Genomic DNA, 6000 nt, shown 5'->3' on the forward strand with positions numbered 1-6000 from the left:
AGAGGCAACATAACACACACACACACACACACACACACCATTACTTTCTATGTCACATTTAGGACATAGCTCAACCAAGGCAGCTCACAATATTAAAGCATAGCAAATCAACAATTAATAAAAGGCAGCAGCGTTAAACAACTGTTAAAATCCTTTAGCTCAAAACATAGGCCAAATATAAAACAACCAAGATCACAGTGGCTGATTAATGAACAACAGAAATAAACATCAGGCTATCTGATAAGAAGCCTTTAAATTGGATATTTTATTCTCTATGATTATTTTTTTAATTAGATACTATTATGTCAAAGCATGCATTGGAGGAGAACACCTTATTCTTATTGTCAAGGCTTTCTAAAAGTGTCCAGTTCCTCAGCTGCTGACATTAACAGATGAAGTACTGTACAAGCAACATCATAGCTGGGAAGATGCATTGTTTACAAAGCTGCTGCTGCCTATTGTTTACAGGGGATGACCCACCACATGGGGGCAAGCAACAGACCCCTGAAATAAAAAGAAATGTAGCCATGGAGGTAAAGGAAATGTATTTTACTGAACAATTGCACAGCTGCCTTGATTTTTCATTTTGCTGTTACATCGGCTCCACTGCTTTCGTAACCGACAGACTAATGTACTTGCTGTGCAGCCAGCACACACCAGGAGTTCAGCAAAAGTTTACATTCCTTACAACAAGAAATGTTCAGCAGCCCACAAAACCAACCAGTGCTCCATAAACACTAACAAAACATAATTTTCCAAACCAAAGCACTCCCACGGCTTATACTCTTCAGGCAAAAAAAGTACCGTACTTCAGGTTCAAACTCCAGCATGTACTGCCGAACGACAGGGGTGAGGGCTGGAGGGAGGAGGGTAGGACTGACTAAGCTATTCTCCAAGCAGCAGGGTAGTACCTTTTCCTAGTGCTTGAGGGTGAACTGGCAAATGAGGTCAACATGGTCATCCTCTTGGTACAGACTGACAGCATAGGAACTCACAGCAGGCTGATGCCATTCATTTTTATGTGAAGCTTCTATAAATGGAAGAAACTGGATGGTATCTTTGCCTATAAAGTGCATTGAAACTTTGTAGAATATAGGAAATTTTATAAACCTCTGTTTATAATGCATAATACAGACATATATTAGGAACACAGGAAGCTTACACCATTCTCTCTACAGACCAGCATAGTGGAGGAAAACTGGAGTAACTATTAGTCAATTAAAAAATGCACACTGCTAAGCTATGGTGGAAGAGTTTTGTCATGAACTTTCCCCTCCCTCTTTTCTGCTTCATCTTCAACATCCCACCATCATAAAAAGGACATTGTGATAAGGAAGGAATCTGCAAGGGGAAGGGGGAGTTTTATATCCCAGGGAAACTAAGGATAAGGTAAACTTAGAATGATGATAGACAGCTGAAGCAGTCAGATGAAAGGAAGAACAGATTTAGGACCTTTAAGAGGGAAATTATCCCTCTCAATGCACCCTCCAAATTATCTTAACCTGCAATTGCTGGATTGTCTTAGCAGTATATCATTCGCCTACCATTATGGAGCATATAGAAGTAGAATAAAAGTAACTGTTTAGCCCAGCTTTTTATATATATATATATATATATATATATATATATATATATATATATATGCAGGTTTTGGTGTCCTCGGGTGTCTTCCCGTGTAAAAGTTGGGGTGTCTAGGCGACGTTTCGACGAGGTCTCACTCGTCATCTTCAGGCTGGTGCTTTCGGCTTCTTGTTACTGGAACAGAGCAGGATCTCAGTGTTTGAGTTCCTATAAATACTGTAGAGGGGGTGTGGTGTATAGCCTCCAATGTTCTGGGCAGAGAGGAAGTTCCCAGGCTAGTGTGCCTTTTCTTCTTTTGTTCCTTAATTACTTGAGAGATATCTTGAGTGATTTCTTGAGTGATATCCTGAGTACCACTTAGGTGGGTCATTAGGTGTGGATTAGTTGTTAAAGTCTTTGTGTCTTGACCTCTTGAACTTTGTGAAGAGTTTTCCTGAGAAGATGGCTGTACTGTACTTAGTTGTGCTCTGGCTTGGCTTCGTGTATAGGGGCGAGCTGTGGTTTTGTGGCTTGTGTCAGCCAGATCTGTGTAGGGATTGCAGGGGGGTGCAGCATCCGGAGGTGCCACCATGGATTGGCTACTGGATGGTGTCTGTAATTCATCTGTGGAGAGGGTCTGGGTTTGGGTCTGGTGTGGTTGATTGGTGTTGGCGTTCTGTGTGCCTCTGGATCTGGTGTCAGTTTTTGTGGGGAGGGCTAATTTCCAGATGTCTGGCAAGCGGGATGTGTCGTCACGCTTGTTCATGTTGTGAGGGTGTTTCTCTATCTCGATGGCTTCCATGATTATTCTCTTGTGGTGATGTTCCGTGTTAAAGAGCAATTTGGAATCTGCAAAATTAATTTCGTGTCCTGTTTCTTTCATGTGTTGGAAAAGAGAGGAAGTTTTTTCTTCTTCGCCAACACCAATCAACCACACCAGACCCAAACCCAGACCCTCTCCACAGATGAATTACAGACACCATCCAGTAGCCAATCCATGGTGGCACCTCCGGATGCTGCACCCCCCTGCAATCCCTACACAGATCTGGCTGACACAAGCCACAAAACCACAGCTCGCCCCTATACACGAAGCCAAGCCAGAGCACAACTAAGTACAGTACAGCCATCTTCTCAGGAAAACTCTTCACAAAGTTCAAGAGGTCAAGACACAAAGACTTTAACAACTAATCCACACCTAATGACCCACCTAAGTGGTACTCAGGATATCACTCAAGAAATCACTCAAGATATCTCTCAAGTAATTAAGGAACAAAAGAAGAAAAGGCACACTAGCCTGGGAACTTCCTCTCTGCCCAGAACATTGGAGGCTATACACCACACCCCCTCTACAGTATTTATAGGAACTCAAACACTGAGATCCTGCTCTGTTCCAGTAACAAGAAGCCGAAAGCACCAGCCTGAAGATGACGAGTGAGACCTCGTCGAAACGTCGCCTAGACACCCCAACTTTTACACGGGAAGACACCCGAGGACACCAAAACCTGCATTCCTGTACCCGTGAAAATCTACGAAAGCAAATATATATATATATATATATATATATATATATATATATAATTAAGGTCTCTTAAAGTTGATGAGTTTTTGATGAGTTTAACACCATTATGAATCATTAGTGGTTTAAAAATGCATTATGTTAAGCAAATAACTATTTTTAATATCACTAAAATCCATTGCTGCTTTATAGTTGAAATAATGCATTTTATTCATATACTCGCTGAGTCAAAATGGGAGTTGGAGTCATATAGTCTCCACTCCACTCTTCTCTTTCCATTATCTCAACATAAATGATAACTTATATTTCCTCCCAAAATTATTGAGTTGAGAGTTATTTGGACCAGCTTTCCACATTCAAGATGCTTTGAATGTTTTGGATTACAACAAAGCACTGATGATGGAAGTTATAGTCTAATACAGGCATAGGCAAACTTGGCCCTCCAGATGTTTTGGGACTACAACTCCCATCGTCCCTAACTAACAGGACCAGTGGTCAGGGATGGTGGGAGTTGTTGTCCGAAAACATCTGGAGGGCCGAGTTTGCCTATGCCTGGTCTAACAGCATCTAAAAGCTGGCCTGGTTTGTCATCAGGAAACCGATATGGCTGGGAAGTGGCAACAAATATGCATGAAAATAGGGCAATTTGTAGTCATGGGAAGACTTTGAAAAGGAACTCCGGTGATGTAATACTTATGATATAGAATGGTGCAGTACTGAGGCTGTGCATTCAATTCTCACTTTGAAAAATGTCTTTCTTTAGGTAACCCAGTAAGGTGCACTGAGTTCTTCATGTGCTGGAGCTTTACAGGGCATTCAATGATGGGTCTCAGGCCCTCAGTGAGTTAGACACTTCCCCTGTATGTGACGACAGCCTTCGGCAGATTGAGCAAATAAGACCAATAGTAGGTCCAATGGTCAAGAAGAAGAGGAGTTTGGATTTGATATCCCGCCTTTCACTCCCTTTAAGCAGTCTCAAAGCAGCTAACATTCTCCTTTCTCTTCCTCCCCCACAACAAACACTCTGTGAGGTGAGTGGGGCTGAGAGACTTCGGAGAAGTGTGACTGGCCCAAGGTCACCCAGCAGCTGCATGTGGAGGAGCGGAGACGCGAACCCAGTTCCCCAGATTACGAGACTACCGCTCTTAACCACTACACCACACTGCACTTCATGTGCTATAAAGGGAAGGCATTTACTTCATGTGCTATAAAGGGAAGTGGAGAGCATGTGGGGGGGGGGGTTGGTCTGGGAAGGTAGCCCATCTAGGAGATAGGCTAAACCTCCATTGCCTTGCAGGATAACTTCAGTGGAACAAAAGGTTAAGCAGTAAACCCTACACAGATCTGGAGTGGAGTCCCTAAGACAGTTGGATGGCATATTGTACACCTCCTTCTGGCAAATCCCTCAGCCAAGCAGGTACCAATTGTATTGCTCTACTTTCCTTTGGACCACATGCAGGTAGAAATGCAAGAACAATTCAGTCAAAAGCTATGTTATGAAGAGAGCAGACATAAACAGGACCTTGGACAGCTCCAAGCAAGTCCTGCTGGCTGAAGCTCTGCCCTATTACAGTAGCTCTAAGAAGATGCTGTCTCAGCAGGAAATTAAAACCATCAGAAGCCGTATGTGGGCTGACAAAACCTGGAATGTGTTGAGTCCTTCTACACCACCTGAAGTAGCTGGCAGGTTTGTTCAAGGACTCTTACCTTGTTTTGCAACATTTGAATTCTACATTGCTGCGGAGATGGCGGTATGGAAGGAGCCTCACCCTCTGGGTTCAAGGATGGTGGTAAGGTTGTGACCTCCAGCTGGGAGCTCCCTGAAAAAAGTTACCAATTGTTCTGCCTTCAAGGAAGCTGCCATGGCCTCATCCTCATCATAGTTATCCACCATGCACTACAAGGTCCCGTGTTATGGCAGGTATGGTTTGGAATGGCAAAACAAAACATGTCCAGAAGAGGAAGAAGGAGGCTTTGGCACCTGCACGCAAAGCTTGCTGCTCCACATGCTGGTCTTCTGAAATGGTGCTAACAGGTTGAAAATTTGTATTTCTACATATTAAACTTATCAGTGCAAATTATTATGGCACACAGTGGATATAACTGAGCCTTTAGCAATGTACAGTGAGCATGGCCCAAGCATTGATTATTGGTGTAAGTACTGGGGTGTTGCAAGTGCCTATTTTTGTCAATGAAATTTACTGATAAAGTATCCTAAATGTACTTGCAAAGTTGTTGTTGTTCAAATGTGTTTATAAAAGGTTTCCCCACATCACTGGTGTTGCACTCTCCCATTTATCAAAAATGAATTATAAAACAAACTAATAAAATAATAAAAGTACAATATAGTTATTTAAAATGCATAGGGAAAAAATGATTACAGAGTACATGAGATAATACAAACTAACCAGCCAGCTGACCTTGGCCCTAAGTTGGTACCATGATCTAAATTATGTGCACAGTAGTATTTTATCCCAATTTTGTCTCCATTTCAAGCTTTCATTGTGCTGTCCTTTCTGTGTGTTTATTATAAGCACACTGCAAATTCTCAGTTAAGATAGTGAACCAATACAGGCAGGCAGAACCATTTTTATTGGCCATATGGAATTTCTCCTCAAGGATTCCTTTACACTGTCCTGGTTGGAGAAAACAAGGAGTTATTTTTAAAAAAAATTCCACCCTTGGAATTTTATCTGCCTCCACTGCCTTGTTATTTGTGGTGCTTTGGTGGCATATGATCACCTGCCACGAGGAGATGAGCTGCAGTTGTCAGCCATTTATTTTAGGCATTTTACTGTGCTTGATTTGTAGGATCTCAAGTTTTACTAGAAACAGAAAGTCATTGCTGTATGAAGACACATTTCTTCTTCCCTGTTAGTCTCCACTCTTTTATACCCCCTCCTCCATTTTGGAAGGGTTGTGAA

General features: G+C 42.2%; 1 long non-coding RNA gene across 1 annotated transcript in view; it reads left to right on the plus strand.

The window, feature by feature from the left end:
* Nucleotides 1-5281, plus strand: part of LOC309341816 — a 136681-nt gene extending 131400 nt beyond the window's left edge. Inside the window, exons 4-5 of the long non-coding RNA XR_014156557.1 lie at nucleotides 3840-3916; nucleotides 4374-5281. This is a non-coding gene — a long non-coding RNA (uncharacterized lncRNA). The remainder of the gene's footprint in view (nucleotides 1-3839; nucleotides 3917-4373) is intronic.
* The last annotated feature ends 719 nt before the right edge of the window (nucleotides 5282-6000 follow it).

This window comes from Podarcis erhardii (assembly GCF_964252035.2).
Source record: "Podarcis erhardii genome assembly, chromosome: 5".
Taxonomy (NCBI): Eukaryota; Metazoa; Chordata; class Lepidosauria; order Squamata; family Lacertidae; genus Podarcis; species Podarcis erhardii.